The sequence below is a fragment of the Pseudophryne corroboree genome, chromosome 9, assembly GCF_028390025.1.
Source record: "Pseudophryne corroboree isolate aPseCor3 chromosome 9, aPseCor3.hap2, whole genome shotgun sequence".
In the NCBI taxonomy this organism is placed as follows: domain Eukaryota; kingdom Metazoa; phylum Chordata; class Amphibia; order Anura; family Myobatrachidae; genus Pseudophryne; species Pseudophryne corroboree.
In genome coordinates this window covers 280,526,532-280,540,081 of record NC_086452.1, presented here as the reverse complement: position 1 = coordinate 280,540,081, position 13,550 = coordinate 280,526,532, and the positions used below count along the sequence as shown (strand labels likewise).

The 13,550-nt window shown below is 44.2% G+C and overlaps 1 pseudogene; it reads right to left on the bottom strand.

Annotated features, from left to right (window-relative positions):
* Positions 1-12,957: 12,957 nt before the first annotated feature.
* Positions 12,958-13,076, bottom strand: LOC134963818 (5S ribosomal RNA; annotated as a pseudogene).
* Between the last annotated feature and the right edge of the window lie 474 nt (positions 13,077-13,550).

The following is a 13,550-nucleotide window of genomic DNA, read 5'->3' as shown; positions in this document are numbered from 1 at the left end:
AGGTGGAGGGACCTAGTGGGTCTGGCAGTGTGGGCCCACAAATCCCACCTCTCCAGGTTCCAATTGGCCCCCCCACCCAACCCTCTGCTATCCCTGAGATCCTGCTGAAATAGCTAGGTATGGTGAGAGCCTAAATGCTTTTCAAGACGGGGTCATCTGGGAGGTAAGCCAGATAGCTGTCCGGCTCACTGAGCACCGAACCAGTGTTGAGCAAGGTGTTGCTCAACTCTGCCAAGGTCTGGCAGAGATCAGGCAGGGACAAGAACAACTTGCCTCCTCATTCCAAAACCTTGCAAATAACATCTTGCAAGGGCTCCAGGCCATCGCTGTCTCCCTTGCCCACAGTGGCAGAGAGCCAACCACATCGGCTCCCTCCCCTGCCCCTGCCCAGGAAGAACAGCCCACTGGGCAGGGCCCACGAAGGTCGCTCCGCAGACCAAGCCAAGAAGAACAGCATCAGGCGGGGAGAAAAAAAAGAAAGTGATGTCTCTCCAGATGTGTAGCACCCATGTTTTTCATGTTGTCTCTATGTTTTTTGGAGTTGGCTTGTGTGGCCAGAATGGGTAACTCCCTCTTAGTGAAATGTATTAATATTGTTTTGAGGTATTGTAGCCTGTGAGCTTTTTTTCAGAAACACCAGAGCCATCTTCCTCTTACTAGTGTGCAGTGTATTGTTGTGTTTGTGTGGTGGATCCTGAATCTTTCTCAGTTGTCCAAATATATTTGTCTGGCAGGGTGTTTCCTATTATTTTTTGCAATTTAAATTATGATTTGGTCAGAAGCTGGAGTTTCCCTAGTACTGAGTTCTGCTATATCATTTGTATCAGTGGCATCTGTTTGCTGCTTGGTCATTCTCTGCCTGTGATACTCACCTGTAGCCATGTTGTTTTGAGCACAAAATATATTACAACAGTAATAAAAAAATTAATTATAAAAAAAATTGTGTACTTTATTCTTGGTAATGCATTATGTAAATCTTAGTCCCAGAAAGATTAGCTACGCATATAGACACTTGGGGAACAAGGGAACAATCTGCTTAATTTAAATTAAAAAGCATCTTTAAAAATGCTACAGGCATGCCTTGCACCACACTATAGTGTCCATATTACTTCAAATGACACAACTCTGTATTTGTTTTACTATGGGCAACAGGACATCTTTTTAAACATTGACAGATATTAAAACCAAAGATAAAAGTATGTTTTATGAACAAAATTAAGTGTATGCTGCATTATGTTGGTCTTGATATTTAGAGTATACAAACGGCACATTTTAATTAGTTTAGATGTTGCGGATTTATTCTTTAAATTTGGCTAATTTTACTTGTTGGCATTTGGTAGTATTACACACATTAAAACATGCCGTTTACAAAAATGTTTATGCACAAAGTTGAACACAAATAAAAACCTTATTTGGCAGTGTGACAGATTTATATGTGATTAGACTAAACATGTAATGTGTCTACACACAATTGCTTTTTGCTGGACTTCATCTGAGCAGTATTTAACAAGTAATTGGCCGACAGATGAATGTGCTCTCAAATTAACTGCTAATTAGTGCATACACACTTGTAACACTACTTCGCAAATGCAGAGTAACTGCAGACCTACTCGGCTGCTGCGTGAAGATTGCAAGGAATTGCTATGTTAGGTTTAACAGCGACAATGCATTTATGCGAAAAACACGCCTATTGCTAGTTGCATACTCCCACACTATACGCCCACTTTCACGCCCATGTCGGACAATTGCGAAGTCTCGCCTCTGCCACGCCTTCGCCACTCCCCGTTTTCGTTTCTGGGTAACGAGCAGTTTTTTTTTGTATTTCTGCACAAGTGTCGTATCGTTCAGCTCGCGCATGCGTAATTTCGCTTTTGCGCATGCGCAGGTGGTTAGTTTCTTGCCGTTTGCGATGCGATGAGTCTCTGCGATCAACTCGGAATGAGGGCCTAGGTACAGCTTGATTTTATTATACTGAAATGCACATCGGTACTGTGTTTTATATTTCCTTGTCCTCATTTATGGTTAGGATTATTCATCTTTTACCTTTTATTCAGTGCTAAGATTATTTACTATGCATCTGCTGTCTCTTTGATATTGCTTAAAACTACCTTATGATGCCTTATTGTAAACTGTGCCGGATCCTTTTCAGTTTTGTGTGTCTGTAACATGAAGGTCTTCCCTGTTCTTGTATTTCTCGAAAAACCCTAATAAAAATTGTTGAATAGAAAAAAAAAATTTTTAAGTGATAAAGTTATAAATTTTTTACTTATTTGTAATGTTAATGAAATATTTGCCTATAAATATTCATAATCAACCACATCATCAACTTAGAATAAATATAAATTAGTTTTACAGGCATCACTGGTTCATACTGGAGAATTGCTATGTACACTATGGGCAGTATTCAATACCTGTCGGATTGGTCCCGACTGTCGGAAACATGGGACTTTTCCGACAAAGTTTGTCGGATTCCGACTGTTGGATTGAATCCGACTATTCAATGCCCCGGTTTCAGACAGCAAACTTGTCGGAACGGTTTCTTCCCGACAGTCAGGTTTCTGTAATGTTACCTAACCGGTTTTCCGACAGCTTTCAGACAGAACCCTATTCAATCGAGGATTGTCAGAAACCTTTCAGTTTTTTTCTGTGGAATCCGACAATGTGCGTCTGACTTTTTTTTTTTTTTTTTTAGGTGGAAACTGTCCACGGACTTGAATTATTATTTTTTTGCCTCATGTTTATGTATATCTTAATGATATATATATATATATATATATATATTTTATTTTAAAAGAGACACTTCAATATAAATAAATAAAAATTCCAATATTTTTTCATGTACTCGAGGTAAAAAAAAATTACCCATGACTCCACACTTTTACCCAGCATGCAATTCACCCAGAAGTCACTCCTAGGGTTGTGACTTCAGGGAGAGGAACAGCTTTTACAGTCTGCTGGCTTTGGAATCGTCTTTTTTAGGGCAATCAGCGTTTTTTTTTTATATACATCTTTTTTTTTAACACTGACAACAATAATGGAACCTTTTGCATATGCTATTGTGATGTTCATGATCCAGGCAAGTGTGGAGGAGGAAAGTGATCTTACGGATGGTGATCAGCAAATAGCTCCATTGGGTGAGTCTGTGCGAGTGTCATTTCAACGTTCACATCAGTATCGTACTAGGCGTGTACTGGAGGATCTCACCGAGGCTGAGGTGATACGATGTTATCGCTTATCAGCTCAAGAAATCTACTTGCTCTCTGATCTGTTGGAGCCAGACCTGGATCCTCAGTTGTGGAAAAATCATGCAGTCCGTGGTTTCCAGAATCTGCTGGCTACGTTGTACTTTGGCATCAGGCACATTCCAGCCTACTTTGTCACAAACATGCGGTTTTTCACAGCCGACACTGTCATGCTGTATTACCCAGGTCATTAAGGTGCTCCGCAAATTAACAACCCAGTTTATTAAATTACCAGATACGGAGAGTGAGTGGAATCAGATAAAATTTGGCTTTTTCGAAAAATGGAAATTCCCCAATGTTCTGGACACGATTGACTGTACGCATGTGCAATTTAGACCGCCCAGGGATTCAGAAGAATGTTTTTGAAACTGAAAACACTTCCATTCCATGAATGTTCAGGCAGTCTGTGATGCCAAAATGATCTTTACAAACATTTTTGTGGGATTTCCTGGGTCATCCCACTACTCCTTCATCTTAAGATAGTCATCGCTGTTTCATGATTTTGAGACAGGAAAAATGCCAGATTGCTGGCCTTTAGTTACCCCAACAAGCCATGGCTACTGAACCCATTACCTGATCCTGTAGGTGTTGCTGAAAAAAGGTACCAAGAGGCACACATTACATTGAGGGGTGTAATTGAGTGAGCCTTCGGTGTACATAACAGTTTCGTTGTTTAGACAAGTCTAGCGGTGCCCTTTTGTATTCACCTGCAAAGGTTTGCAGCATAATTAATGCCTGTTGCATTCTCCACAACATTTGTGTGCAAATCGTTTGCCGGTGATACTTTCATCGCAGGGTTTTCCACCACAGGGACCTTTCTACAGCATTGACTGCAGGTATGAATGAAGGAGCTGAAGCAAGGTCACATCTGATCCGCATCTTTTTCACCACATCTTTATGTGAGTGGGGTTTTTTGGTTTGTTTGGTATAAATCATTGTTTATTTCAATACTTTATTTTTTTATGTCCACATCTTCATGTGAGTGGGGTTTTTTGGTTTGTTTGGTATAAATCATTGTTTATTTCAATACTTTATTTTTTTATGTTTGGATTTTTCAGAGTTATGCCCAGTTGGCGTCTTGTTATTAAAGTTGATGGTAAGATTGCATTGTTTTTTTGTCTGTTTTTTTGTTAATATTATTGGATTTGAATATGTTAATAATGGTAATTAAATGTATTGTTTTAATTTTATTTTTAGTTTGCTTTTCAAGTTCGGTTGTCCGTTTACATTTGATGATTATATGAAAGTTACCCAGCATGCGCTACTGTGGACAATGACTCTTACAGCACCCCCCACACCTTCTACCCTGATGTTGAACCCCCCACTGCGGTGTGACCAGGACAACCCTTCAAGTGAGATGCTGCACCCTAATCAAGCAATGTTGTGACACTTGTGTTATTTTTAGCTTTTCAGCATTCCTGGGCCCCTCTTTTGCAGATGTAAACTAAAAACAAACTGTAGTACCTTTTTAATAAATAAACTTTTTGTTTTTTAACCAATGCTGTGTACCTGGGCACATCTTGAGAAACTGGAAAGAAAACACACCATGTAAGACCATTTAATTAAGCACTCTTTTCTCTTCCGCAGGTTCCCTTTGGATCTTCTTGAAGTCCTCAAACACCTCTACAGATGAATGTGGTGCTGACATCCCCCTACTATCCTGATGGCCTACTTGTGATGTGTACACCCCCCCCCCCTTCCCACTGCGATGTGACCAGGAGAACCCTTTAGGTGAGATGCTGCACCCCAAACTTGCTATGTTGTGACACTTGTGTTTTATTAAAACCAATGCTGCGTACCTTGGACCCTCTTTGGAAGGCGGAAAGAAAACACATTGTAAAACATTTTTTATAAATACTCTTTTTCTCCTCCGCAGGTTCCCCTTTGATCTTCTTGAAGTCCTCGAACACCTCTACAGATGAATGTGGCGCGGACACCCCCCTTCCTGATGGCCTACTTGTGATGTGTACCCCCCACTGTGTTATGTTGTGTTGTCCACTATTGTGTCCTACCACTACTACTTTAAGCACTATTATCCTGACCAAAATCAAATTTTCAGTAACAGTAAAATACACAATTTTTTAAAAAAAGTACTACATTTTATTAAGTAAATGAAGGTTTATAAAAAAGGAGATTTATGGTAAGAACTTACCCTTGTTAAATCTTTTTCTGCGAGGTACACTGGATTCCACAGGGAATAACATCGGGGGTGTAGAGCAGGATCTTGATCTGAGGCACCAACAGGCTAAAAGCTTTGACTGTTCCCAAGATGCTCAGCGCCGCCTCCTCTATTACCCTGCCTCCATACACAGGAGCTCAGTTTTGTCAACCAGTCCAATGCAGTAGCAGGTAAAAGACGACAACAGTTGGTAGCCACAGACACCGCATTCTCACGACAGGAGAAGGGATCAGCGGATAATGCCATACCAACCGAAAGAAGCTAAGTGCGTCCGGGTGGGCGCCCTGTGGAATCCAGTGTACCTCGCAGAAAGAGATTTTTCAAGGGTAAGTTCTTACCATAAATCTCCTTTTCTGCAGCGGGGTACACTGGTATTCCACATGGAATAACATCGGGGATGTCCTAAAGCAGTTCCTTATGGGAGGGGACGCACTGTAGTGGGCACAAGAACCCGGTGTCCAAAGGAAGCATCCTGGGAGGCGGAAGAATCAAAGGCATAGAACCTTATGAATGTGTTCACTGAGGACCACGTAGCCACCTTGCACAATTTTTTAAGGGTCTCAACACGGCTAGCCATCCAAGAAGGCCCAATAGACTGAGTAGAAATGGCTTTGATGGTAGCAGGAGCTGAAAGGCCAGCTTGTACATAAGCATGTGCAATCACCATTCTATTCCATCTGGCCAAGGCCAGCCATGTTTGTGAAAACCAAACAGTACAAAGAGAGAATCAGACTTCCTAATGGAGGCTGTCCTCTTCACATAGATACGGAGAGCCCGTACCACACCCAAAGACCATTCTTTGGAGGATAAATCCAGAGACACAAAGGCCGGAACCACAATCTCCTGGTTAAGGTGGAAAGAAGACACCACCTTAGGTAGATAACCATGGCGCGTTCGAAGAACCGTCCGGTCACAGTGAAAAATCGGATAGGGGGACCTACAAGACAAGGCACTCAAATCTGATACCCGTCTAGCAGAGGCAATAGCCAGCAGAAACAAGACCTTGAGGGAGGTGGTTTCCAGAATCTGCTGGCTACGTTGTACTTTGGCATCAGGCACATTCCAGCCTACTTTGTCACAAACATGTGGTTCAAGAGGTTCAAACGGAGACTCTTGCAAAGCCTCCAGAACCACCAAAAAATCCCAAGGAGACACAGGTGGGACATAGGGAGGTTGAATCCGTAAAACACCCTGAGTGAATGTATGATCAGGCAGAGTCACAATTTTTATCTGAAACCATACCGACAAGGCAGAAATATGAACCTTGAGGGAGGCCAGCTGAAGGCCCAAGTCCAGGCCCTGTTGTAGGAAGGCCAAAAGTTTGGCCGTATTAAACTTGTAAGCGCCATGATTGTAAGATGCGCACCAAGCAAAGTAAGAATTCCAGATCCTATGGTAAATCCAAGCAGAAGTCTGCTTACAGGCCTTCAACATAGTTTGAATAACCGCCTCAGAAAATCCTTTGGCCCTCAGTACGTAAGCTTCAAGAGCCACGCCGTCAAAGCCAGTTGGGCCAAATCCTGGTAAACACAAGGGCCCTGAACGAGGAGGTCTGGTCATTGCAGAAGCAGAAGAAGACATTCTAGCGAGAGACCCTGTAGGTCTGAGAACCAATGCCGTCTGAGCCATGCTGGAGCTATTAGAAGAAGTATACCTCCTTCTTGCTTGAACTTCCTCACTACTCTGGGCAGGAGTGACACCGGGGGGAACACATACGGCAGCCGAAAGATCCATGGAATTGCCAGTGCATCCACGAACGCCGCTTGAGGATCCCTTCTTCTTGCTCCAAAGACCGGAACCTTGTGATTGTGTCGAGATGCCATCAGGTCTACATCTGGTAGGCCCCACTTGTCCACTAGGAGTTGAAATACTTCTGGTTGAAGGCTACACTCTCCGGCATGTACATTTTGATAACTGAAGAAGTCCGCTTCCCAGTTGAGGACCCCCGGAATGAACACTGCCGATACGGCTGACAGATGGTGTTCCGCCAATTGAAGAATCTTTGACACTTCCATCATTACCATGCGGCTTCGAGTGCCACCTTGATGATTTATGTGGTGGCATTGTCATGACGTTTACAACGCCACCATGGTGGCGTTGTTTGATTGTACTTGAACAGGCCTGTTCAGTACCAGATGCTGGCCAGTTTCAGAGCATTGAACACTGCCCGCAATTCCAGAATGTTTATCGGGAGGAGAGACTGAAGAGAGTGCTGCTCCAACACCATGCCCCAACCCCTCAGACTGGCATCCGTCATCAGAAGTACCCAGTTGGAGATCCAGAAGGGATGACCCCTGCTCAATCGTTGGTCCTGCAGCCACCAGGTCAGTGACAGATGGACCTCCGGAGACAAGAAGATCATTTCAGACCTTATCCGGTGAGGCAGGCCATCCCATTTGGCAAGAATCCGTTTCTGCAGAGGGCAGGAATGAAATTGAGCATACTCCACCATGTCGAAAGCTAACACCATGAGGCCTAGTACAAGTGTATCGACACACGCAGATGAGAGAGGAAGCAACATATCTTGTCCTGAAGCTTCAGGACTTTCTCCTGTGACAAAAACAACCTCTGGTTGTGTGTGTCCAACAACGCTCCCAGATGCACCATGCTCTGGGCAGGAACCAGCGATGATTTCTTCCAGTTGATGAGCCACCCGTGGGCTTGCAGAAACTGGACCGTCAGATCCAAATGACGGAGGAGAACTTCTGGGGCATTGGCCAGGATCAGCAGGTCATCCATATACGGCAAGATCCGGATGGTCCGACGGCGGAGTGAAACCGTCATAACTGCCATGACCTTGGTGAAAATTTGCGGAGCCGTGGTCAGACCAAACGGTAAGGCACGGAATTGGAGATTGCCAATAGAAAACCGCAGGTATTGCTGATATGACATGGCAATAGGGATATGCAGGTAAGCATCCTGTATATCCGGGGATACCATATAGACCCCTGGTTCCAAAGCCAAGACAATAGAGCGAAGGGTCTCCATATGAAACTTGGAAACCCTCACAAACTTGTTCAAAGATTTGAGGTTGAGAATGGGCCGGGAGGAACCATTCGGTTTGGGGACTAGGAACACCAGGCACCGGCACTACCACTCCGGTGTGCAGGAGGGATTGTACCACTACACGGAGAGTTGTTGCCTTCATATGATCCGAAGGGATGTCCGTCAGGCAACAGCGAGGAGGGGGATGTGTCTTGAAGGATATAGCGTATCCGTGAGTGATGACTTCCCGTACCCAAGTGTCTGAAGTGGTCTTCAACCATACCTGGGTAAAATGTAGAAGTCGGCCTCCCACCCTGGGATCCCCCAGGGGGAGGCCCGCCCCATAATGCCACAGGCTTGTCAGATTTGGAAGCCGGCTGACAGGCAGCCCAGGCACGTTTAGGCTTGGGCTTGGTGGTTTTGGAAGTGCAAGACTGTTTTGGGTACGCCTGACCCTTTGCTTTACCCGGAGGGTAAAAGGAACAAAGGAAATACTCAGCCTTTGGGGCCGAAGGAGTAGTACTAGGTAGACATGCAGTCTTAGCAGACGCTAAGTCAGTGACAATCTTGTTGATATCCTCACCAAAGAGGATGTTTCCTTTAAACGGAAGCACCTCCAGGGTTTTCTTAGAGTCCAAGTCCACCGACCAGGACTGCAACCAGAGAATACGGCGAGCCAAAATGGATGTCGTAGCAGCCTTGGCTGCCAGAACACCTGCATCTGAAGCTGCTTCTTTACTGTAATGAGATGCCATGACAATATAAGAGAGACATAGTCTGGCATGATCAGAAAAATTGGACGGAAACTCAGCCTCTATTTCCTGAGCTCACGCCTCAATAGCTTCTGCTGCCCAAGTAGCCGCAATGGTGGGCCTATGCGCAGCCCCTGCAAGGGTATAGATAACTTTTAAGCAGCCCTCCACACGCTTATCTGTCGGCTCCTTGAGAGAAGTGACGGTAGTGACAAGCAGAGCAGACGACACCACCAGCCGAGCGATTTGCGAATCCACTGACGGTGGCGTTTCACAATTTTTACTCAATTCTGCCGCAAGGGGATAGTGGGCTAGCATCTTCTTGTGCGGGGTGAATTTCTTTCCTGGGTTCTCCCAGGATTCCTGACATATGTCAACCAAGTGGTCAGAATGAGGTAAAACCAATTTAGTAACCTTCTGACGTTTGAACCTGTCCGGTTTCTTAGATGTAGTAGCAGGCTCAGGATCATCATCAATCTAAGAGATCAGGAACATCCACCTGTGAAACAGATTCCCCATCAGAAATGTCATGATCAGAGACTGTGGGGTCAGTATACATGCCATCTTCATCGGAAAAGAGGTATCCGGAACATGCATGGATTGAGAGGAAGTAACAGCCCGCTTAGAGAACTTCTTATGTTTAGTCTTATGTGGGCAAGGGTCAGGAATACGTTTATCCAAAGAGTTATTCAAGTGCTGTAACTGAGTGGACAGAGCATCTGTCCATGGCGGATTAACCGCAGGGACCATATAAAGCTGATAAGGCACAGGAGGTCCCATAGGGGGCGCAAGTCTAGTTACCAGCGTAGTTAGTAAATTAGAAAAGACCCCCGTTGTTACAAACTGGGGGGCACAGAACCCCCAAAACCCGAACCCTCAGCAGCCGATGACACTATACAAACAGAGAATTTCTGAGGTAAAATGTGACTGAAAAACACATAGAAAAATACAAAATACGTATATCCTGTGAAATACCTATATTATCTAATAACCCTGACGCACAGAGCATCCTCAGGTTACAGAGTATAGGGATAGCAGTAGGAGTGAGATACACGGAGTAGAGATCACCCAGCAGCTATATACACACACACACACACACACACACACACACACACACACACACACACACACACACTCGCATGTACAATGCAGGAATTATGACAAACAAAAAACTGCACTGGACTAGCAATACTATTACTAAGTAAAGCTATGTATATAAACAGATATATCAATGCACAGTAAAAACTGGATGAATATCATAGGGTACTTGTACTAAATAACCCTTAATTATGCACTTGTTCTTAGCGAACACTGTCTAAACGACATGTAGAATACTTAAGTGTCCTGTAAATGCACAGCGCTGATGGTGCAGGTGGCTTTACAGAGGAGGCATCACCCAGCAGTCCCAGAATCCGCGCAGCTGTGTGTAATGGCACCCAAACGCTGACCGGGAATGAGGGAGACAGAGAGATGCAGCTCCAGGGCGGGAAAATTTACTCAAAATGGTGCCCAGGGGCTGGGGGAGGGGCTACAGGCCAGAGCCTTATCCCCTTGCTGGACTTCACCACTGGGTGCTGCGGGCCTTAAAATGGATTATAGCCTAATCCGACCTGTGCCCTTGCCCTGGTGGTCTAGTGGGGTCCCTATATGGCCACAGTGTCTACGCCAGCGCACGGCACGCCTCCTAATGGCCGTACCGCATCGCGATTTCCAGAGGGTCCCGTCTGGGTGACCCTCTTAACTGCTCCCTCAGTGCGGCCCCGCGATCCCGGAGAACTTCGGTTAGTGTGTGTGCCCTGAGTGAAGAACCGGAACCTCCGCTGTAAGTACCCGGCAACCAGGGACGCAGGAGTATACAGCGCCGCTGGGGAAGGTGATGGAGCTGCAGCAGGAGAATGATATCTAGCACTAGAGTGCCTCTGCTGCAGCCCTTAAAGTCTTCCATCTTCTTTAAAATAGCTCTTCTTAGGGCTGCTGGAGCAGCCCTGCCTGTTAGCTGCCTGCAAGCGCCAACTTACAAACTGAGCTTCTGTGCACGGAGGCGGGGTTATAGAGGAGGCGGCGCTGAGCATCTTGGGAACAGTCAAAGCTTTTAGCCTGTTGGTGCCTCGGATCAAGATCCTACTCTACACACCACAATGTTATTCCCTGTGGAATACCAGTGTACCCCGCTGCAGAATTTTTTTGCATTCAAAAATAAAATTTGAAAATATATTTCTTTTTGTGTGTTTCTTGACCTTGAAAGACCATTAGGGTTTTCTTTCTGTAGAATAACTGTAACAAAAAGAAAAATACACATAAATACTTTTGAATGTTAATGACATGGATCTCAAATCATTTCCCTAAATATGTTGTGGAACTACACAGGCCAGCACTCCCTTCCTCCAGGTGGCAGAGAATGCTAGAAGGTGAAGTTCTACAAAGTTTTTGGAGCAGGAATGGGGTTCTTTTGACCCTCCGGCAGCTGTTGAACTTCACATACCAGCATGCCCTGCCACAGTTTTGCTATTAATACATGTTTAAACTGTTGCAAGATGTGCTGGTATGTAAAGTTCAACACCAGCGGGACGGCCAAAGAAGCCCCATTCCTACTGTAGGCCTTTGGTCTACACCCTGTGACCCTCCGGCAGCTGTAGAACTGCATATCCCAGCATGCCCTGCCACAGTTTTGCAATTAATAAATGTTAAAACTGAGGCAGGGCATGCTGGTATGTGAAGTTCAACACCTGCGGGACGACCAAAGGGTGAAGACCCATGGTCTAGGGCAGTGGTTCCCAACAGTCCATGTTTTCCAGGTCTTCCCACAGGTTTATAATGGAAGTAAATTTGCTCCACTGGTGGGAATTGTGAACTGTCTCAAACAGACATGACAACAACTGTTCACCTGCTAGGTGACCTGGAAAACATGAATTGTTGGGGGTACCCAAGGCCCTCTAGCTGTTGTGGAACCACACTGGCCAGCATGCTTTGCCACCTGGTGGCAGAGAATGCTTGAAGGTGTGGATCTCCAAGAGCCTAGTGCAGGGATGGGGTACCTAAGGACCTCTAGCTGTTGTTGAACTACACAGCCCAGCAAAAGTTTTGTTTCTTGGACAAGGTAAAACTGTTGCAGGGCGTGCTGGAATGTGAAGTTCCACATCAGCAGGAGAGCCACAGGTAGCAGACCCATAGCCTAGTGCAGTGGTTCCTCACCATGGTCCACAAGTATCTTTCACAGTTCATGTTTTCCTGGTCTCCTCATAAGTTTGCTAAGAAATTGGTAAATCTGCACAGAATACTGTATTAATAATGTCTATATTGATTTAGTAATTTGTTAAACACACATTATGCTTACTATACAAACAAATAAATTCAGCAATGGGTTGGTGGTGCTCCTGGAAAATAGTTCAGTAAACTATATGGGAAAAGGTGGTCTTAAGAAAGAGCAAAAGACAAAAGCAGCTATATGCCTTTTCCAGGGCACGCTTAGACAAAATATAAGAAGGTGATGAATTATGAAAATATGAGTCAATTAATACTTAACTTTTATTGAGATATACTTGATAAAAGGGAGAAAGCGAATATAGATAATTGCTACAAATTTTAGGGCGATAAAAATTAGAAAGGCGAAAATATGTTTAATCCCTTAATGATCCAAAAAATGACTCCAATATTGGATTGAAAAAATCTTTGTGGGAGTAAACCTGCTCCATTGGGTTCAGCTATCCCATGTCAGAATATCAGAATTAAATATTAGAGAAAATTCAATGTCTGGGACCGCACAGAGAACTGGAAAGACTCAAATGGTTTGAGAGTAAAATACCTACGGTACCTAGTATTCCCTGGTGGTCTCCCAACCGGGTACTGACCAGGCCCTGCAGTGTATGGCTTCCAAGATCAGACGAGATTGGGCATACTCAGTGCGGTTTGACCGTAGGTGAGTAAATCTTCAGCATGTGCAATCAATTCCAGTGTGTGGTTACCCCAGGCAGATTTTATAGATATGATAGTCTGACAGGGAATAATCCCCTGAATGAAATATAAATGATTCAGTATATTGGAAAAAACCACACCATATTCTGATGGGTGTTTGTTGCCCCCATATAAAGAATCCTATTGTTATATCACATTTGTGCAGAGAGCAAAAGATATATTCTCTTAAAGCATATATTAGATGTTCCTATGACTAGATATCAAACAATTGTATTTTTATAATGGAACCAATCATATAAATATGGTAATTCAACAGGGATTGATCCCCTTGTTTATACAAATACTGAATGTTCCTATGGCCAGATATTACATAGTATTAATACTAGACATTCAGAATGCATAGGGGGAGGCCGTTTTTCACAATAAACAAATGGTGTTTGTTGCACTGAAAATCATAATATAAAGAAAAATGAATGAAAA